The sequence below is a fragment of the Salvelinus fontinalis genome, chromosome 4 (genome assembly GCF_029448725.1).
Source record: "Salvelinus fontinalis isolate EN_2023a chromosome 4, ASM2944872v1, whole genome shotgun sequence".
NCBI classification, from domain to species: Eukaryota; Metazoa; Chordata; class Actinopteri; order Salmoniformes; family Salmonidae; genus Salvelinus; species Salvelinus fontinalis.
Genome location: NC_074668.1, coordinates 26,616,985 through 26,641,469, shown reverse-complemented (window position 1 = coordinate 26,641,469; position 24,485 = coordinate 26,616,985).

Below are 24,485 nucleotides of genomic sequence, written 5' to 3'. Positions count from 1 at the left end.
AGACATAGTCTGGTTTTTAACCCATCAAGAACACTTGTCAGAATGTAGGCAATGGCCACAATTATCCCCATTATTGGTCCCCACTGGGCCTGTTGTTTACTTGGATTAGGGTACCAGATCATTTCAGAAACTAGAGGAGATATTTGCTTTTCAAATAGGATATTTAAGATATTAAGTATATAGTATGTATAAGCTGGAAGTAGAGGACTAAGCATTCTGGTTCACTAGTTTACTCAACTAGGGGAGGGGTGGTAGGGTTAGAAAGTAATATAAAGGAAAATATATTTAAAACAAATATGTGAATATATATGTATTTATATGTGTATATATATGTATATGTGTGTATATATGTATGTGTGTATGTCTATACTGTATATATATATACATATACAGTAGAGGACAAAAGTCTGTACACACCTACTCATTCCAGGGTTTTTCTTTATTTGGACTATTTTCTACATTGTAGAATAATAGTGAAGACATCAAAACTATGAAATAACATGTATAGAATCATGTAGTCACCAAAAAAGTGTTAAACAAATCAAAATACATTTTATATTTGAGATTCTTCAATTAGCCAATTCCACAAATCAACTTTTACCAAGGCACCTCTGTTATTGAAATGCATTCCAGTTGACTACCTAATGAAGCTGGTTGAGAGAAAGCCAAGAGTGTGCAAAGCTGTCATCAAGGCAAAGGGTAGCTACTTAAAGAATCTAAAATCTAAAATAGTCTCAACGTCAACAGTGAAGGGGCGTCTCTGGGATGCTGGCCTTCTAGGCAGAGTTGCAAAGAAAAAGCCATATCTCAGAATGACCAACAAAAAGCAAAATTTAAGAGGGGTAAAAGAACACAGACACTGGACAGAGGAACTCTGCCTAGAAGGCCAGCATCCCGGAGTCGCCTCCTCACTGTTGACGTTGAGACTGGTGTTTTGCGGGTACTATTTAATGAAGCTGCCAGTTGAGGACTTGTGAGGCATCTGTTTCTCAAATCAGAAACCCTAATGTACTTGCCCTCTTGCTTAGTTGTGCACTGGGGCCTCCAACTCCTCTTTTTATTCTGGTTAGAGACAGTTTGTGCTGTTCTGTGAAGGGAGTAGTACACAGCCCTTTCCAGCTACAATAGTCATTTACAACATTAACAATGTCTACACTGTATTTATGATCAATTTGATGTTATTTTAATGGACAAAAAAAGTGTTTTTCTTTCAAAAACAAGGACATTTCTAAGTGACCACAAACTTTTGAACGGTAGTATATATATATATACAGTATATATATTGCAAAAAAATACTTGGGTGATCGGAAGTGATGCAGACAATTGCATTGATGGAAGCTACAATCTATCTGTATTTTTAAAGCAGATTTACCCCTAAAAAAAAAGTAAAATGATAGATATTAAGATGTTAACATCGTATTGTAATATTTAGTATTTAGTTGTATATGGTACTTCTGATGCATGGATTCCCACAGTGACTTCCCATATTAGCATTTTGTTTAGGGTGCCATCTTGTTTCTGCAATCCAAAAACATGTTTGACTGTTTCTGTTTGTGACTAGCACTCAATTAACATGTAATTGCTTCCTAAATATGGAGGCAAACGGTTTAGTAGAATCGTTGACTTACACCCACAATGTCCTTTGCATCTCTCACACATTACAGAGGGCTGAAATGCATCGGATAGGTTACATCTGCCCCAATAGCCTGGGTGTCAGTCTGTTTCTGCTCTCTTGCCAACTCCGTGAAATTGTCACACCAAACAGGCAAAAAGCACAAACACATCTGTGTCCAGGCTACTGCCTCAAAGCCAGATGGTAGCAGGTCATTTCAGGTCACCAGGAATCTGACCTTTGAGATGTGCTTTAAATTCAAGTCACTGAAAAATAGGTAGTCCTTAAGCTTTTCATATTGTGGGATATGGGTTTGGATTTCGAGCTGTAGCAGGAATGTTAACGTTTCTCCTCAAACCGGGCCGGCGTCAGCACTCTACCGCCAAGAGCTCTGCATCTCCGAGAGGGAGACTCTCTAGGGGATGAACAACCCAGATATTGATAGGAGAGTGGGTGGGCTCATAATAAACATGAAACGAGCCAGTGTTACCTCTGAGATCAGTTCAGGATACACAACACGGGGATGTTAAATATAAAATAACCCACATTATTTTCACTCTGCAATATCGTATGGCTAACAGTTACACCCACCCACACGGCATATAAACTATACACGCACGCGCACACGCACGCACGCACACACACACACACACACACACACACACACACACACACACACACACACACACACACACACACACACACACACACACACACACACACACACACACACACACACACACACACACACACACACACACACACACACACACACACACACAGTCAATTTACCTGGTAAAAACAAGGGTTCATTAATTAAATCAAAGAAATGTAACAGGAATCAAGGTAAGACCCAATTGCAGACTGTGTGAAGTAACAGTGTTTATTGTAACAGGGGCAAGCAAACGACAGGTCAAGGCAGGCAGGGGTCGATAATCCAGAGTTTGAGCAAAGGTACAGGATGGCAGGCTCAGGGTCAGTACAGGCAAAGTTCAAAAACCAGGAGGACGAGCAAAAGAGAGACTGGGGAAAACCAGGAGCTGAGACAAAACGCTGGTAGGCTTGAACAAACAAGATGAACTGGCAACAGACAAACAGACAACACAGGTATAAATACACAGGGGATATTGGCAAAGATGGGCGACACCTGGAGGGAGGTGGGACAGGTGAAACAGATCAGGGTTTGACAAGATGGGATCATTCAAAAATCATGTTAACCGCTATTATTGAACACAGAGTCCATGCCACTTATTATGTGATTTGACAAGCACATGTTTACTCCTGGATTTATTTCTGCTCGCCGTAACAAAGGGCTTGAATACTGAATGGCTGAATACATTTCAGCTTAGAATTTTTGTATTAATTCCGACAACTTTCAACAAACAAAATTCCACTTTGACATTATGGGGTTTTGTGTGTAGATCAGTGAATCAAAATCCAACATTTGAAATTGAACATTAATGTTGATAAAGGAATGTGAATACTTTCTGAAGGCACTGTATGTTTTGTAATATTTGTGGTGTTTAAGCGCGGAGGGTCAGTATCCCGGTGTGGATAGCCCATGTCTAGTGGCCACATTGACACTCATTATAAATCTTGTAAGCAGCGTTATGCCAAGATGGCAAATGGTTATTTATGCAGGTTTTTCTGTCTTTTATCTTGAGTTGAGATTCCTACTTGTCTCATGTAGGGTTTTGGTCAGTGTTGTGTAGCCTATCGGATGTTCTATGGAAGACTGCCCAGTGAAAAGGAACAACCACACTCGTCACACATTGGATTCTTCAACTCTGCCCTCATGGCGACTTTCCTGACAGTCTACTCAAAAGTGTTTGTCAAGGCCGTCGCTGTCCTCCATATATCCCTGTCTGTTCGTCCATCTAGCTGTTTTTTTGACTGGGCAAGCCATACTCATACCAAAACAAATCTTTATTGTCCTCATATGAGGCCGTCACCTCTTAAATGTTCTCACAAAAACGATTAGCCAAATTAAACCATTTGTCATTGAAGGAAAAATTGATTTTCTGAACCAAAGAAACCCTGTTCGTGTTGGCTGAACAAATCTGATACTTCACATGCCAGAATGGGCAGATGGATTGCGAGATAAAGAAAGAGAGAATGGCAGCTAATAAAAAATCTGATAACGACTGAAAATGTTTTTGAGAGGTATCCTGTCAGCTGTATTTTTTTCTGCCGATGAACACATCAAAGGCTGGAGAGATTTACTACGAAATGAAACTCACAATGTGAAAAACTTGGGGAAGTATACACAGATTATATCCTCCTTTATGAAACAGAGAATGTGAAAAACATGGGGGAATATACACAGATTATATCCTCCTTTATGAAACAGAGAATGTGAAAACATGGGGGAGTATACACAGATTATATCCTTCTTTATGAAACAGAGAATGTGAAAAACATGGGGAAGTATACACAGATTATATCCTCCTTTATGAAACAGAGAATGTGAAAAACATGGGGGAGTATACACAGATTATATCCTCCTTTATGAAACAGAGAATGTGAAAAACATGGGGGAGTATACACAGATTATATCCTCCTTTATGAAACAGAGAATGTGAAAAACATGGGGGAGTATACACAGATTATATCCTCCTTTATGAAACAGAGAATGTGAGAAACATGGGGGAGTATACACAGATTATATCCTCCTTTATGAAACAGAGAATGTGAAAAACATGGGGGAGTATACACAGATTATATGTATACACAGATTATATCCTCCTTTATGAAACAGAGAATGTGAAAAACATGGGGAAGTATACACAGATTATATCCTCCTTTTTATTGAATTTGGGGTTTTATTAGTCAATTACTGTTTGGAACGCATTTGTTGAAAATTCAATAAACAGAGATTTGAAAAGAAGAGGTACTAATCATTATACTATGACTATCGATATCTGTATGATACTTGATTTTCTTCTCAATATTTAATATTGCCTTGAATGTTTTCAAATCACTAGTACTAGTCCACTCTTTTTAAATTTGAGCTTTATTCACCACAAAACTTTTACAAATGGCAATCAACTGCACACGAACCCATTGGGTTAGATGTATCACTGTGGCTTCAACTCCTCAACATTACCAGACAAGGTTACATATCGCTATGTTCACTGTTGTAGTAATGACCTTTGCATAAACTGTACAATCTGCTGGCCATGATCCCCGCCTGGGCTATCAACAAATCAATCCCCCCATTAAACCCTATAGGTTTCATGGCATGTCTCTCCTTGTCTATGTACACAATGTTGTGTGGATGTACTTTGGTTGATGCTTCCTGTGGTAGATGTGCTATTGTTGTAACCTTGGAGATGAAAGGCTCTTGGATGTGTTTACTGTGGGGCTTTTGGGAGGCCATTGTTGTTGTGGACATCCAGTCCTGATTCTCTAGCCCGTCTCCAGAGCCCCATGTCAATAAGCCCAGCTTGTGAAGCCACGTCAGGGGAGACATCCCGTTATTGGAAGGCTAGCATCTGCTGCAGCGCGATAGCCTCGTTATCGGCCAACGTTATTCTGCTTGAACATGTTTTAAAAGGACGGGGCGCCACAGGATGAAACGACACGCTAACTGATTGTTGTTGTTTTCTTCCTCCTCCTCTTTCCCCCATGCTGTTATAAGCACTTGGCGACAGTTTTGCGTGTCGTTTTACGTCTGGGAGTTTCATTCACAGCTTGAACAAGGCACAAAAGGATTTGGAGGGATTTTCTTTAGTCTTGTTTGTGAAAGGCAGGGGAAAACAGAGAGTGAGGGAAGGATCACCTGAAAGCTGAGTTAGGGGGAAAATAGAGAACGAGGGATAGAAGGATTACCTGAAAGCTGAGTTAGGGGGAAAAACAGAGAACGAGGGATAGAAGGATCACCTGAAAGCTGAGTTAGGGGGAAAACAGAGAACGAGGGATAGAAGGATTACCTGAAACCTGAGTTAGGGGGAAAACAGAGAGGGATAGAAGGATTACCTGAAACCTGAGTTAGGGGGAAAACAGAGAACGAGGGATAGAAGGATCACCTGAAAGCTGAGTTAGGGGGAAAACAGAGAACGAGGGATAGAAGGATTACCTGAAAGCTGAGTTAGGGGGAAAACAGAGAGGGATAGAAGGATCACCTGAAAGCTGAGTTAGGGGGAAAACAGAGAACGAGGGATAGAAGGATCACCTGAAAGCTGATTTAGGGGGAAAACAGAGAACGAGGGATAGAAGGATCACCTGAAAGCTGAGTTAGGGGGAAAACAGAGAACGAGGGATAGAAGGATTACCTGAAACCTGAGTTAGGGGGAAAACAGAGAGGGATAGAAGGATTACCTGAAACCTGAGTTAGGGGGAAAACAGAGAACGAGGGATAGAAGGATCACCTGAAAGCTGAGTTAGGGGGAAAACAGAGAACGAGGGATAGAAGGATTACCTGAAAGCTGAGTTAGGGGGAAAACAGAGAGGGATAGAAGGATCACCTGAAAGCTGAGTTAGGGGGAAAACAGAGAACGAGGGATAGAAGGATTACCTGAAACCTGTGTGATGAAATACAGATGAAATACAGTATTTCATAACTTTTTACCCCAACACAGGGGAAGACTAATGGGTACATTTAAACAAACTGCATATGTTTCACACTTACAAACAATAAGTCATCCATTTTACGTCCTCAGTTCAGGAAACTATCATTAGAAATATCTGTTACAATTTAAAAACTTCTTAAATGTAACTACATGTAATGTAATCTATGTAATCCCTGAAGTAATTATTTATCATGAGGGCCTTAAACAATAACTAGTAAGGCTGCACACTCAAAGGTTAAAATCTCACCTTTTTTTGTATAAATTGCTGAGGTGTAGTCACTTCTGAGGACACACGCTCAAGTACACAGTACAAATATGATAAAAATATTAAATATTTTATATGACGTATTATATTTCCTAATCAACAAAATGAATAAGGTTTGAAATAACTTATTGTGTATACAACAAATGTACGGTGTCCACAGATAGATTTATAAGTCAAAATGTCTGTTGGAACCGGTACCAGACCCACCCAGGTCCCTAAACAGGGGACTTTACATCTAAGAGGTGAATGGAGTATACATCACCCTTATACAAATCACAATGTGTTTGTCACATGCTTCGTAAACATCAGGTGTAGACTAACAGTGAAATATTGACTGACAGGCCTTTCCCAACAACGCAGAGAAACATACAAAACTGTTAGAAAAATAAAAACACAAGGAATAAATCCACAATGAGTAACGATAACGTGTCTATGATGTGCAGTGGTACGAGGTACTAACGTGGCTATATATACACGGTACCAATACTGAGTTGATGTGCAGGGGTATGAGGTACTAACGTGGCTATATACACAGTACCAGTACTGAGTTGATGTGCAGGGGTATGAGGTAATAACGTGGCTATACACACGGTACCAGTACTGAGTTGATGTGCAGGGGTACGAGGTACTAACGTGGCTATATATACACGGTACCAGTACTGAGTTGATGTGCAGGGGTACGAGGTACTAACGTGGCTATATATACACGGTACCAGTACTGAGTTGATGTGCAGGGGTACGAGGTACTAACGTTGCTATACACACGGTACCAGTACTGAGTTGATGTGCAGGGGTATGAGGTAATAATGTGGCTATACACGCGGTACCAGTACTGAGTTGATGTGCAGGGGTACGAGGTAATAACGTGGCTATATACACGGTACCAGTACTGAGTTGATGTGCAGGGGTACGAGGTACTAACGTGGCTATATACACGGTACCAGTACTGAGTTGATCTGCAGGGGTACGAGGTAATAACGTGGCTATATACACGGTACCAGTACTGAGTTGATGTGCAGGGGTACGAGGTACTAACGTTGCTATACACACGGTACCAGTACTGAGTTGATGTGCAGGGGTATGAGGTAATAACGTGGCTATATACACGGTACCAGTACTGAGTTGATGTGCAGGGGTACGAGGTAATAATGTGGCTATACACGCGGTACCAGTACTGAGTTGATGTGCAGGGGTACGAGGTACTAACGTGGCTATACACACGGTACCAGTACTGAGTTGATGTGCAGGGGTACGAGGTACTAACGTGGCTATACACACGGTACTAGTACTGAGTTGATGTGCAGGGGTACGAGGTACTAACGTGGCTATACACACGGTACCAGTACTGAGTTGATGTGCAGGGGTACGAGGTACTAACGTGGCTATATACACAGTACCAGTACTGAGTTGATGTGCAGGGGTACGAGGTAATAACATGGCTATATACACAGTACCAGTACTGAGTTGATGTGCAGGGGTACGAGGTACTAACGTGGCTATATACACAGTACCAGTACTGAGTTGATGTGCAGGGGTACGAGGTACTAACGTGGCTATATACACAGTACCAGTACTGAGTTGATGTGCAGGGGTACGAGGTACTAACGTGGCTATATACACGGTACCAGTACTGAGTTGATGTGCAGGGGTACGAGGTAATAACATGGCTATATACACAGTACCAGTACTGAGTTGATGTGCAGGGGTACGAGGTACTAACGTGGCTATATACACAGTACCAGTACTGAGTTGATGTGCAGGGGTACGAGGTAATAATGTGGCTATACACGCGGTACCAGTACTGAGTTGATGTGCAGGGGTACGAGGTACTAACGTGGCTATACACACGGTACCAGTACTGAGTTAATGTGCAGGGGTACGAGGTACTAACGTGGCTATACACACGGTACTAGTACTGAGTTGATGTGCAGGGGTACGAGGTACTAACGTGGCTATACACACGGTACCAGTACTGAGTTGATGTGCAGGGGTACGAGGTACTAACGTGGCTATATACACAGTACCAGTACTGAGTTGATGTGCAGGGGTACGAGGTAATAACATGGCTATATACACAGTACCAGTACTGAGTTGATGTGCAGGGGTACGAGGTAATAACATGGCTATATACACAGTACCAGTACTGAGTTGATGTGCAGGGGTACGAGGTACTAACGTGGCTATATACACAGTACCAGTACTGAGTTGATGTGCAGGGGTACGAGGTACTAACGTGGCTATATACACAGTACCAGTACTGAGTTGATGTGCAGGGGTACGAGGTACTAACGTGGCTATATACACGGTACCAGTACTGAGTTGATGTGCAGGGGTACGAGGTAATAACATGGCTATATACACAGTACCAGTACTGAGTTGATGTGCAGGGGTACGAGGTACTAACGTGGCTATATACACAGTACCAGTACTGAGTTGATGTGCAGGGGTACGAGGTTCTAACGTGGCTATATACACAGTACCAGTACTGAGTTGATGTGCAGGGGTACGAGGTACTAACGTGGCTATATACACAGTACCAGTACTGAGTTGATGTGCAGGGGTACGAGGTACTAACGTGGCTATATACACAGTACCAGTACTGAGTTGATGTGCAGGGGTACGAGGTAATAACATGGCTATATACACAGTACCAGTACTGAGTTGATGTGCAGGGGTACGAGGTACTAACGTTGCTATACACACGGTACCAGTACTGAGTTGATGTGCAGGGGTATGAGGTAATAATGTGGCTATATACACGGTACCAGTACTGAGTTGATGTGCAGGGGTACGAGGTACTAACGTGGCTATATACACAGTACCAGTACTGAGTTGATGTGCAGGGGTACGAGGTACTAACGTGGCTATATACACAGTACCAGTACTGAGTTGATGTGCAGGGGTACGAGGTACTAACGTGGCTATATACACAGTACCAGTACTGAGTTGATGTGCAGGGGTACGAGGTACTAACGTGGCTATATACACAGTACCAGTACTGAGTTGATGTGCAGGGGTACGAGGTACTAACGTGGCTATATACACAGTACCAGTACTGAGTTGATGTGCAGGGGTACGAGGTAATAACATGGCTATATACACAGTACCAGTACTGAGTTGATGTGCAGGGGTACGAGGTACTAACGTTGCTATACACACGGTACCAGTACTGAGTTGATGTGCAGGGGTACGAGGTACTAACGTTGCTATACACACGGTACCAGTACTGAGTTGATGTGCAGGGGTACGAGGTAATAACATGGCTATATACACAGTACCAGTACTGAGTTGATGTGCAGGGGTACGAGGTAATAACGTGGCTATATACACAGTACCAGTACTGAGTTGATGTGCAGGGGTACGAGGTAATAACGTGGCTATATACACAGTACCAGTACTGAGTTGATGTGCAGGGGTACGAGGTCATTGAGGTAGATACAGTAACAGTCAAAAGTTTGGACACACCTACTCATTCAAAGATTTTTCTTAATTTTCACTATTTTCTACATTGTAGAATAATAGTAAAGACATCAAAACTATGAAATAACACACATGGAATCATGTAGTAACCAAAAAAAAGTGTTAAACAAATAAAAATATATGCTTCACAGAGTTCAAGAAACAGACACATCTCAACCTCAACTGTTCAGAGGAGACTGCATGAATCAGGCCTTTATGGTCAAATTGCTGCAAAAAGAACACTACTAAAGGACACCAATTAGAAGAGACTTGCTTGGGCCAAGAAACACAAGCAATGGACATTAGACCGGTGGAAATCAGATAGATAAAACATTAGCAGCAGCGTATGTGATGAGTCTAAAGAGTTTGTGCAAAAAGGGTCAATGCAGATAGTCTGGGTAGCTATTGGTGAACTATTTAACTATTTAGCAGTCCTGTGGCTTGGGAGTAGAAACTGTTTAGGATCTTGTTGGTTCTAGACTTGGTGCTTTGGTGCCGCTTGCCGTGCAGTAGCAGAGAACAGTCTAGGATTTGGGTGGCTGTAGTCTGACTATTTTTAGTGCTATCCCTTATATAGTATAACATTTACTTATACATAGTTTGTGAAGCATCTATGTATGCCTTATCATTGGTTAGTAAGGGCTTATAAGATGTACTTTGAATAATGAACAAAATATCATATACTGAACAGGGATTGGCTCATGTCTGTAAACAACAATGTTTGGTTTGCACCATGGGCGTCCACAGTTCCTTCAGTCTCTGCATCCTCTATGCTGAATATGTACTTGACCTGGAACATCTCTCATATCCACACACTGACAGGCTTCCACCGGTAATACTGTAAGCCCCTTAGACTGCTTGAAATTCCAACTAGGCCTTTGCCCTTGGGATCTTCTTTGTACACTAAACCCACAGAGCTTTGCATGTCACCCTGCTGCAGAGTCGTCACTGTCAAAGGTCTCTCAAATCAAATACACTGCATATCCTCCTCTACACATGCATATGACTGGGTTGGATTCTGTGTCTTGAACAACTTTTTAATCTTTACAAAAAATAACAACATGGGACTCTACTTCCATCTGTGAAAATATTTCCAATTGTGTGTGTGTGTGTGTGTGTGTGTGTGTGTGTGTGTGTGTGTGTGTGTGTGTGTGTGTGTGTGTGTGTGTGTGTGTGTGTGTGTGTGTGTGTGTGTGTGTGTGTGTGTGTGTGTGTGTGTGTGTGTGTGTGAGTGAGCCCGTTTCAGCTGAACCACAAATGCTGTTGATGAATGCTATCGCTTATAGGAACATGTCTTGGCCACCTTAAGAGAATTATTGGATTCCTGTTTTTGTTGTCCTGTACAGCTGTAATTTCCACTCAAGTAGAGGTGAGCACCATTGTGAGGCAGAAGGCAATGACAAGATGGAGCTATCCAGGTCGATAGAGGAAGAGCTGGAGGGCTCTTGTCAGGTGACAGAGGGATATTGGTTGGGGTTGAAACCTTTTTGTTGAATGGAGCCAGACCATGATGAACAGACAACCTAGACACCACTGGACTGAATTATAAATAAGGACTCTAATTGCTTTTAAAGTGTTAAGGTTAAGGCAAAGTCAAGATAAAACAAGATGTGTAGCGTACATTTGAACGAATATGTCGTTGGGTTTCTTTTCATTTAACTATGTAAATATTGTTTGATTGAATCCATGATTCCTAGGCAATCCGTAATTTTGACTAAGACATTAATGAGCGAGCTAGGATGGTTGTAGTAAATGTAACTCTTTATTTAGCACTTCTGAAATATACACGACAACATTCAGAACATGTGCCACTCTTACAGTGTTCTCCCTGTACACCAAGTCAGAACCGTAGGATAAATAAAAGGGGCACATAAGCAGACAATGAAACCTCTTACAATATTCTATGATTACGTTTCTATAAAACAGGTTATAGGCTACATGTGCACCACCAAGTCAGAACAGCAGGTGAAATTAAGAGGTGAAAATAGACCAAATTATTAGGTGGTGAGGCACATGGGCTACTAACAGCTTACTACACAACATACACTTAGTATTACTTTCTTAGCTACAGTTTACACATCTCCCTGGCATATTACATCATTATTGCAGCAGCATACAAGACATTTTTGGACTTGTAGTGCTGTGCTCACTTGAACAGGAAGGTGGCACGGCGGTCCTTCGTGGGCAAATTTTGTTATCAAACTTTGTCATCAAAGTCTGGCATTTTCTGGATTTATGGTGCTTTCAAGACAACTGAAAAGGTTGAATCATGATGACGTCAGTGATCTTCAGGTCGTAGCTCTACAAAAAGGCCCAAGTTCCGGATTTACAATTCCGAGTTGGATGACCGTTGAAAACATATTTTCCCAGTCAGATATTTTCCTGAGTTCCCAGTTGTCTTGAAAGCACCATAAATCCAGAGAATGCCACTGACGATTTCACAGTTCCTAGTTAACAGTTGTTAGGAGCGTGGCACAAATCATGCTTCATTGACAGCACGGCCAATGTTTAATGTTTATCATTCTAAACTTGGAAAAGAGACCCTTAATCCCAGATTTGGGACCACACAGCCACTCAACTGAATAGCACGCTAGTGATTGCTTTGCATTAAATGCAGTTAGCCACTGATTCCTTCCAATCCACTCATTGTTGAATTTGCGATTTCCAACTTGTCGTTTAATGTTTATGTCCAATGGCCGATGTGCACCGATATGGTTTATCTATAATTTATTTTCATTATTTCTCTTCATATGACAAGGGTTAAAAAGGATTTGCCAGTAGATTGCCGACTTGATTCATGATGATGACTGCTAGCTAAGATTTTGAAAGTATGATGTTGACATGATCAGTCCAATCAAAGCTACTGTAGATATATAACATTATTTGACGTCATTTTATCTGTGGCCAATGACCTTGAGCCTTCTTGGATGGGCACTTCTAAATGTAACTCTATGGCAGCAACCAAGGGACTTGAATTTTCGAGCTCTACCCTTAGACTTGGCGGTGACCAATGACCTTGAGCCTTCTTGGATGGGCACTTCTAATGTAACTCTATGGCAGCAACCAAGGGACTTGAATTTTCGAGCTCTACCCTTAGACTTGGCGGTGACGTAGTTTCCTCATGAGTGACAGAGCACTGAGCCAATCACGGCGCAACTAGAGAACATTACCAACACCTACGCTCTGTATTTTCCGCTGGCTGCCCCACTACCACAGAAAGCACTGAGCTAGGCTGAAACACTTGCATTTTGGAGCTGCCTCACTCAAGAAAGCAAAAAATAGACTGTTTGTATGAGGCTTATTATTATTATTAATATTATTATATTATTATATTATTTATTTTTGCAGTTTGCAAACTGATATGTGACATGTATTAATGCCAAAATAACATGCAAGACAGGCAACTCCCCCCCCCCCCCAATTTTTTTTATTTTTATAAAAATGAATGACGGGTCGCCACTGATCATGACTAGCTTATACTAGCTGGTGTCTCTTCTGTTTGATCATGCTGCTCACCATGTGTTGTTCTGCCCCTGAACAAGGCAGTTAACAAGGCAGTGAACAAGGCAGTTAATCCACTGCTCCCTGGTAGGCCGTCATTGAAAATAAGAATTTGTTCTTAACTGACTTGCCTAGTTAAATAAAGGTATAAATAAAATAATAATAATAATAATAAAATATAAATATTAAATGTGCTGGCAAGGAAGCCACCCTGACATAATCTATAGTTACAGAGGTCGCTATTGGGTGAAGAACTCCAATGTTTTTCTGTGTTATTCGCTTTGCAAGATACTAGTCCTCAGTCCTTCTCTGTCTGCTCCAGAGGTGATCATCTGATAGCCTAGCGGAGGGCAGGCTAGCACCAAGCGACAGTCACAGGGCATTAGCCATAGCCGAGAGGAGCCTATCTCTAGCCCTTAACTTTAGCCTGATGCTAAGGTGTTGTGACACTGCCTCAGCCAACCACTGGGATTCTGGGGCGCTTCTTTTTCTTCTTCTTATGTTTTTGTTTAGAATGAAGTTTTTTTGTCATCACATGACATGAAATGGAATTATCAAGGTGGAAGTTTCTCTGTTGCTTGAGGTTTGATACAAATTTGTAGATAATATTCACTTTCATTCTTACCAAGTGACCTGCAAATCACGGACCTGCAAATCACGGACCTGCAAATCAAAATGTTATGATTCCTTCCCAAAGCTTCCATATGCTCTTACAGTATGCCCGTTCAAATGAAGTAATGTCAAGTAATGTGTATAGTGTGTATGTTATTGTGTGTTTGTATGCATGTGCCTGTGTTTGTGTTGCTTCACAGTCCCCACTGTTCCTAAATTGCATCAGTTACCTGATGTGGAATAGACTTCCATTATTCATGGCTTTATGTAGTACTGTGCGCCTCCTATAGTCTGTTCTGGACTTGGGGACTGTGAAGAGACGTCTGGTGGCATATCTTGTGGGGTATGCATGGGTGTCTGAGCTGTGTGCCAGTAGTTTAGACAGACAGCTCGCTATATTCAACATGTCAATACCTTCACAAGTACAGGTAGTGATGAAGTCAATCTCTCCTCCACTTTGAGCCAGGAGAGATTGACATGCGTATTATTAATGTTAGCTCTCTGGGATACACATAACTAGGGCCTGTAGGACAGGCTTCTCCCTGTCTTAGCTACTGTTGTATCAATATGTTTTGACCATGACAGTTTACAATCCAGGGTTACTCCAAGAAGTGTAGTCACCTCAATATGCTCAATTTGCACATTATTCATTACAAGATAATAGTTGTTGACCTAGCTAGTGTATGCCCTAATCCCAATTCAATCATAAAAAATCTGAAGGATAGGCATCTGAAATGATAGAAATTAGATGTACTTCAGATCATATTTAGCTGGATCTACTTAACAGATGGGGTGGGATACGAAATCAACTCATCACACCACTGACGACCTCTGAAAAGGTCTGACAAACTTTGATTTCGCAATGAACTATTATTTTAAATTCACTCTGATACTTTGGCCTGTCCTAAATTCCAAGTATTGTTGGAATGTACATTCCCTAATTCAGAGCACTGTTGCCAACCAACCTCCCAACCATCATAATGGAAAGAGTGATGTCCATCGAGATGAGAGCACGTCTTAATTTGATAATTCACTGATCCTAGTTCAGTTCGCTTGTTCAATACCAGGACAGTCAGTGGGTTAATGTGTGTACATGGCAAATATCCATCTATCATTAAATCAACATTTACTCCTGTCCATCTGCCTCAACGAGATCCCATCTTTCTTCCAATCCATGATAACAACAACGTGATCTGTATCACTCCGGCAACAGTTCCCTTTCAGAGTAGAGTGTCAGAGTGAACTCACGAATGCATCCCTCCCTGGCTTTTCATCAGACCTGACAACACTGTTCTTATGCTCACACATTTGATAGGTCCTCCCTTCCTGTAAAGGATCACAGTCCCCATCACAAGACAAGGCAGTCTCCTCCCTCCACAGTCCCCATCACATTTGATAGGTCCTCCCTTCCTGTAAAGGATCACAGTCCCCATCACAAGACAAGGCAGTCTCCTCCGTCCATAGTCCCCATCACAAGACAAGGCAGTTCCCTCCCTCCATAGTCCCCATCACAAGACAAGGCAGTTCCCTCCCTCCATAGTCCCCATCACATGACAAGGCAGTTCCCTCCCTCCATAGTCCCCATCACAAGACAAGGCAGTTCCCTCCCTCCATAGTCCCCATCACAAGACAAGGCAGTTCCCTCCCTCCATAGTCCCCATCACAAGACAAGGCAGTCTCCTCCGTCCATAGTCCCCATCACAAGATAAGGCAGTCTCCTCCCTCCATAGTCCCCATCACAAGACAAGGCAGTTCCCTCCCTCCATAGTCCCCATCACAAGATAAGGCAGTCTCCTCCCTCCATAGTCCCCATCACAAGACAAGGCAGTTCCCTCCCTCCATAGTCCCCATCACAAGACAAGGCAGTTCCCTCCCTCCATAGTCCCCATCACAAGATAAGGCAGTCTCCTCCCTCCATAGTTCCCATCACAAGATAAGGCAGTCTCCTCCCTCCATAGTTCCCATCACAAGATAAGGCAGTCTCCTCCCTCCATAGTTCCCATCACAAGATAAGGCAGTCTCCTCCCTCCATAGTCCCCATCACAAGATAAGGCAGTCTCCTCCCTCCATAGTCCCATCACAAAATAAGGCAGTCTCCTCCCTCCATAGTCCCCATCACAACAAGGCAGTCCCCATCACATGACAAGTCAGTCCCTTCCGTCCATAGTCCCCATCACATTGCAAGGCAGTCTCCTCCGTCCATAGTCCCCATCATATGACAAGGCAGTCTCCTCCGGCCATAGTCCCCATCACATGACAAGTCAGTCCCCTCCGTCCATAGTCCCCATCACATTGCAAGGCAGTCTCCTCCCTCCATAGTCCCCACCTTACTAAAGCATCCAGCAGGGTTATAGCCCTCCCTGCCAAATCAAGCCCCCTGGTCCTGAATAAGACAATCTCCTCCTCCAAGACAATCTCCTCCCCCCTTAAATTCCCACTAGCAGCCCCTCAGGCTTGGCGACTTGCCCCCCTAATCTCCCCACGTCTCCTTCCTCCTCCTACTCCCATGTGCCAACATCAGATTTCGGACCATGTGTCAGATCAGCCAAGTCTGCGACTTAGATCAGCACGTTCTCCAAAAACTGGGCAACGAACAAATGGGAATCTCTCAATCAGTGTATCTGGCTGACTTAGTGACTAGCTGGCTAACTGACTGCCTTACTGACTGACTGACGGACTAGCTGGCTGACTAGCTGGCTGACTGATGGGTTGTCAGCAGAAGGAAGCTGAGTTCTCAGTAATAAAGTCACACACGCAGTACCCTCTGCACCATGCAGTTTAAACCAGTAGAAAGAGGACATTACAACATGTGTGTGACAGACCAGGGTTCGAGCCCAGGTCTTCTGTGCGCCTTGAACCTGTGTTAGCCTGTTGAGCTTAAAACAAGGCATTAGCTGAATGTGACGAACAGAGACTTCTGCCTTATCTCAGATAGAGGACATCCCCCATTCACCACAGAGATAAAGGACATCCCCCATTCACTACAGCGATAGAGGACATCCCCCATTCACCACAGAGATAGAGGACATCCCCAATTCACTACAGAGATAGAGGACATTTTCCCCATTCACCACAGAGAAAGAGGAGATTTTCCCCAATCCCCACAGAGATAGAGGACATCCCTCATTCACCACAGAGATAGAGGACATCCCCCATTCACCACAGAGATAGAGGACATCCCCCATTCACAACAGAGATAGAGGACATCCCCCATGCACTACAGAGATAGAGGACATTTTCCCCATTCACCATAGAGATAGAGGACATCCCCCATTCATCACAGAGATAGAGGACATCCCCCCATTCACCACAGAGATAGAGGCCATCCCCCATTCACCACAGAGATAGAGGACATCCCCCATTCACCACAGAGATAGAGGACATCCCCCATTCACTACAGAGATAGAGGACATCCCCCATTCACCACAGAGATAGAGGACATCCCCCATTCACTACAGAGATAGAGGACATCCCCCATTCACTACAGAGATAGAGGACATCCCCCATTCACCACAGAGATAGAGGACATCCCCCCCATTCACCACAGAGATAGAGGACACCCCCCCCCCCCCCATTCACCACAGATATAGAGGACATCCCCCATTCACTACAGAGATAGAGGACATCCCCCATTCACCACGGAGATAGAGGACACCCCCCCCCATTTACTACAGAGATAGAGGACATCCCCCATTCACTACAGAGATAGAGGACATCCCCCATTCACTACAGAGATAGAGGACATCCCCCATTCACCACAGAGATAGAGGAGATTTTCCCCAGTCACCACAGAGATAGAGGAGATTTTCCCCAGTCACCACAGAGATAGAGGACATTCCCCCCCATTAACCACAGATATATAGGACATCCCCTATTCACCACAGAGATAGAGGAGATTTCCCCCAGTCACCACAGAGATAGAGGACATTCACCACAGAGATAGAGGACATCCCCCATTCACCACAGTGATAGAAGACATCCCCCATTCACCACAGAGATAGAGGACATCCCCCCCATTCACCACAGATATAGAGGACATCCCCCCCATTCACCACAGAGATAGAGGACATCCCCCATTCACCACAGTGATAGAAGACATCCCCCATTCACCACAGTGATAGAGGACATCCCCCATTCACCACAGAGATAGAGGACATCCTCCATTCACCACAGAGATAGAGGACATTCACCACAGAGATAGAGGACATTCACTACAGAGATAGAGGACATCCCCCCATTCACTACAGAGATAGAGGACATTCACCACAGAGATAGAGGACATCCCCCATTCACTACAGAGATAGAGGACATTCACCACAGAGATAGAGGACATCCCCCCCATTCACTACAGAGATAGAGGACATTCACCACAGAGATAGAGGACATCCCCCCCATTCACTACAGAGATAGAGGACATTCACCACAGAGATAGAGCATAAGATATAATCATGGAGATCATGAAGATGTGCTGGAAACGAGAGGACAGGTTTTCACTGATCTGTGTAATGCAGTGTTAGGAACAGGTTTTCCAAAACCCCATTTTTTTATATAAACTTCTACTCCAAATGTCTGTCATATCTGCAGTTCACACAAGCTGTGAATGTGAATGAAGCAAATCCCTCAATTTGTAGCTAAGACCAATTAGCATTTTAAACCCGGTGCTAGCTATTGGCACAACAACAGCTTTCAATGTGTTTCGTTTCTCACATGTTGGCTTTAATCCAGCGTGTTAGGTTAAATCTCCTGTTTGTTTATGCCTAAGGGCACAGCGCATTTGAATGGAAATGGCCCCATGTCAACCTTATTTTTAATTGAACCTTTATTTAACTGGTCAGTTAAGAACAAATTCTTATTTACAATGACAACCTACCCGAGCCAAACCCAGATGACACTGTGCCACCAGGCGCCGCCCTATGGTACTCCCAATCACGGCCAGATGGGATACAGCCTGGATTCGAACCAGGGACTGCAGTGACACCTATTGCACTGAGATGTAGTGCCTTAGACCACTGCACCACTCGGGAGCACCCTTATGGCAGAGGCCTGCTTTGTCTGAGGAGTCTCCGGGCAGCCCAGTCTTTCAAACTATGATTTGTGTCATATAGAATAAATATCACTGAGTTCAGTCTTTCTACAAACACATGACATAGAGGGCCTGGTGGTCTTTCCACAAACACATGACATAGTGGGCCTGGTGGTCTTTCCACAAACACATGACATAGTGGGCCTGGTGGTCTTTCCACAAACACATGACATAGATGACCTGGTGGTCTTTCCACAAACACATGACATAGAGGGCCTGGTGGTCTTTCCACAAACACATGACATAGAGGGCCTGGTGGTCTTTCCACAAACACATGACATAGAGGGCCTGGTGGTCTTTACACAAACACATAACATAAAGGACCTGGTGGTCTTTCCACAAAAACATGACATAAAGGACCTGGTGGTCTTTCCACAAAAACATGACATAAAGGACCTGGTGGTCTTTCCACAAACACATGACATAGAGGGCCTGGTGGTCTTTACACAAACACATAACATAAAGGACCTGGTGGTCTTTCCACAAAAACATGACATAAAGGACCTGGTGGTCTTTCCACAAACACATGACATAAAGGACCTGGTGGTCTTTACACAAACACATGACATAGAGGGCCTGGTGGTCTTTACACAAACACATGACATAGAGGCCTGGTGGTCTTTACACAAACACATGACATAGAAGGCCTGGTAGTCTTTACAAAAACACATGACATAGAGGACCTGGTGGTATTTCCACAAATACATGACATAGAGGACCTGGTGGTCTTTCCACAAACACACGACATAAAGGACCTGGTGGTCTTTACACAAACAAATGACATAAAGTACCTGGTGGTCTTTACACAAACACATGACATAAAGGACCTGGTGGTCTTTACACAAACACATGACATAAAGGACCTGGTGGTCTTTCCACAAACACATGACATAAAGGATGTTTCTCCACAAACACATGACATAAAGGTTGTTTCTCCACAAACTCATGACATAAAGGACCTGGTGGTCTTTCCACAAACACATGACATAGAGGACCTGGTGGTCTTTCCACAAACACATGACATAAAGGACCTGGTGGTCTTTCCACAAACACACAATGTAAAGGATGTTTCTCCACAAACACACGACATAAAGGATGTTTCTCCACAAACACACGACATAAAGGATGTTTCTCCACAAACACATGACATAAAGGACCTTGTTGTTTCTCCACAAACACATGACATAAAGGATGTTTCTCCACAAACACATGACATAAAGGACCTTGATGTTTCTCCACAAACACATGACATAAAGGACCTGGTGGTCTTTCCACAAACACACAATGTAAAGGATGTTTCTCCACAAACACATGACATAAAGGATGTTTCTCCACAAACACACGACATAAAGGATGTTTCTCCACAAACACACGACATAAAGGATGTTTCTCCACAAACACACGACATAAAGGATGTTTCACCAAAAACACACGACATAAAGGATGTTTCTCCACAAACACACGACATAAAGGATGTTTCTCCACAAACACACGACATAAAGGATGTTTCTCCACAAGCTGTATTTTCTCCAGTGCTGTTGGTGATGTATTTTTGGAACATTTTGACCCTGAATTGAAGGAACATAACAGTCTACAGATGACGGTCCTCTGGTGTCCAGAGGATAAATAAAAAGCTTGAAGTAGGAGAACATCTTCTTTAGTTCTGTTCCTTTGTAGACGACAGTTTGTCCTTCAATTGGTAACGTTTGCCTCAAGAGTATTAGGAAATGTCTCCTACTGGCCTCAATCTGACCTAAATATGCCATAAAACATTCCCTCAAAAGTACATTGAAATAAACGTAATCTGACCGTTAATCCTCATAGCGTTTTAATAGAAGATATTAATGTAGTGGAACTGTAGTGCCAGGACAAAAGGCAACATGGAGGTTTGAAACCACTGGTTAAGACCACACCACTGTATAGTACTTCAGCTCATAAAGATGTTAATATAAAATAAATAAGTACTGTGCACCAAAGTAGTTGCTGGTCATTGGGTTGGAACTACACAACAAGTACCTTAGTATTCAAGCAAAGACTTTATATAAAGTTACAAAATGTACAGACAGACTGATGCACACGCATGCTCGCTCGCTCGCGCGCGCGCGCGCGCACGCACACACACACACACACACACACACACACACACACACACACACACACACACACACACACACACACACACACACACACACACACACACACACACACACACACACACACACACACACACACACACACACACACACACACACACACACACTGCATCTTAAGCCAGGAACGCATCTTAAGCCCTCCTCCCCCAGCGAAGCTGTTATCTGTGGATGGGGACGCCTAAAAGGGGGTCTTTGACAAGAGCTGGGACAGCACACAAAAGGGGCTTAGGGAAGGGGATTTTTTATCAGCCACGGTCAGGGTTGAGAGGAGAGGCAGGTGTCCAATAGCAACCACAGTCTCGTCTTCTTCCCCTCTCACACTAAAATGTCTCCCACCCTCTTTGTGCAAAGCCTGGACTGGGGGATTTAAGGTCGGCTGATACCCCAGAACTCAAGTCTGTTCCCGGAAAACACAGTTCTCGTTCACCCACATAACCCAGCCCCCTTCTCCCTACCCGCCCCCCCCCCCCCCCCCCCCCACTCAGCAGAAGGGCGGTCGAATATTAAGTACGGTTCACTACTCGGCCTAACGACGGCCAGACATTATGCAAACGTATCATTTACATGTGTGAGAAGCTCCCTCCCTCAGACACCAGCTACCACTGACAGTGGGTCACTAGTCTGGGGCTTTCTCCTTCTGCAGACAGCAGCTACCGCTGTCGAGGGGGGCCCCTGGGCTTTCCCCTTCCTCAGATACCAGCTACCATTGTCAGGGGGCCCATGGGATATGAAAGAGTGGTGTGTGATTAAGGGATGGGTTGATCACAAAGGAGGCCATGCTGGAGAGCCACTCAAAATGGTTGGCCTGTTGTAAGAGAGATGGTTGTTTGTACAATGCTTTAGTTCAGGTGCCCTGGATTGTGACCAAGGTTAATAAGAGCTCTTCCACCTGCTGGTTTAGAGCATAACGAGGACACTGAAGGTGAAAACAGCAAGCCGTATGGATCTGTGTCAGGACACCCCATGTGTTGTTATAATGTACCGCTCCAATGCTTTCTCTTTTCTAACCAGGAAGGAACGTGGTTAGAGATGTAGATTTGAAAGACACAGCTTTATTTGTGTGTGTGTGTGTGTGTGTGCCTGTGTGTGTCTGTGTGTGCACTAATTAATTCCTCTCTCACACACACTGCCACTGGGCTTACACAGTCCTTGTAGGGTCCCACACCTCTGTCTCTCTTCCTCAGTCTGTGTGTGTGTGTTTATTAATAGGAAAACAGGTGCTCGTGCACCACACACACACACACACACACACACACACACACACACACACACACACACACACACACACACACACACACACACACACACACACACACACACACACACACACACACACACACACACACACACACACACACACACACACACACACACCATTCACACACCATTCACACACCATTCACACCTAGACAATTAGCAGGGAGTGGTATCCTTTGATGATGGAAAAGGTTGACAGAGCGAAATGTCCTGAAATGTTTATGGTGACCGCAGCACACCTCTTTCCCCAACGTCCTCACATTTCCCCCTGAGCGTGAAGCGTCTGTACCGTTATATTCATTTGCATTTCTGCACCGTCAGCTGAACGTGGTTGGTGAGGTTGTTTAGACATTAAAATGATCCAACCCTCATCTTGCATGCTACACCTCTGGATCCAATCAGTGTTTGAGATGCTTATACCGCAGAACGAAAGGCTTGAGGGGTTGCTAGACCCTAACAAACAACCCCTTTAGAGCACTTGTTGAACTGCAGCAGCTGTAAATAGCAGGTTAACTAGATGGGTTAACTGTGAGGCCTGGCTTGGCAGCAGCTAGTAGAACAGCTCATAAAACAACGCATGTCAATCAAGCCATCACCACTGAGTGTAGAGTAGAATAGGTTTCTGATTCCACCGATAAAATGGAAGTGGACTAACTCTTGTTTTAATGCACTGCTGGATGACTAAGGAAGTGGAATAACTCCTGTTTTAATACACTGCTGGATGACTAAGGAAGTGGAATAACTCCTGTTTTAATACACTGCTGGATGACTAAGGAAGTGGAATAACTCCTGTTTTAATGCACTGCTGAATGACTAAGGAAGTGGACTAACTCCTGTATTAATAGACAGCTGAATGACTAAGGAAGTGGTATAACTCCTGTTTTAATACACTGCTGAATGACTAAGGAAGTGGAATAACTCCTGTTTAATACACTGCTGAATTTTTTTTTATTTTTTTTATTTTACCGTTATTTTACCAGGTAAGTTGACTGAGAACACGTTCTCATTTGCAGCAACGACCTGGGGAATAGTTACAGGGGAGAGGAGGGGGATGAATGAGCCAATTGTAAACTGGGGATTATTAGGTGACCGTGATGGTTGAGGGCCAGATTGGGAATTTAGCCAGGACACCGGGGTTAACACCCCTACTCTTACGATAAGTGCCATGGGATCTTTAATGACCTCAGAGAGTCAGGACACCCGTTTAACGTCCCATCCGAAAGACGGCACCCTACACAGGGAAGTGTCCCCAATCACTGCCCTGGGGCTTTGGGATATTTTTTAGACCAGAGGAAAGAGTGCCTCCTACTGGCCCTCCAACACCACTTCCAGCAGCATCTGGTCTCCCATCCAGGGACTGACCAGGACCAACCCTGCTTAGCTTCAGAAGCAAGCCAGCAGTGGTATGCAGGGTGGTATGCTGCTGAATGACTAAGGAAGTGGAATAGCTCTTGTTTTAATAGACTACTGAATGACTAATGAAGTGGAATAACTCCTGTTTTAATAGACTGATGAATGACTAAAGAAGTGCCTAATTAGCTCACGTTGTCTCTGGATTGGTTACATTTGATCTCCACCATATGTCTCCACTGGGGATCTCCAACCTCAGCAGTTTAGTTTCCATCACACAGCAACTTTCTCACTTGAGATCTACAGAAACTCTTCCCCAAGGGACCCCACACACCCAAAACCGTGTGTGTGTGTGTGTGTGTGTGTGTGTGTGTGTGTGTGTGTGTGTGTGTGTGTGTCTGTGTGTCTGTGTGTGTGTCTGTTTGTGTGTGCGTGTGCGTGTGCGTGTGTGTGTGTGTGTGTGTGTGTGTGCGCGTGTGTGTTTGTGTGTGCGCGTGTGTGTGTGTGCGCGTGTGTGTTTGTGTGTGTGCGTGTGTGTGCGTGTGTCTGTGTGTCTGTGTGTCTGTGTGTGTGTGTGTGTGTCAGTGTGTGTGTGTGTGCGTGTGTGTGCGCGTGTGCGCGT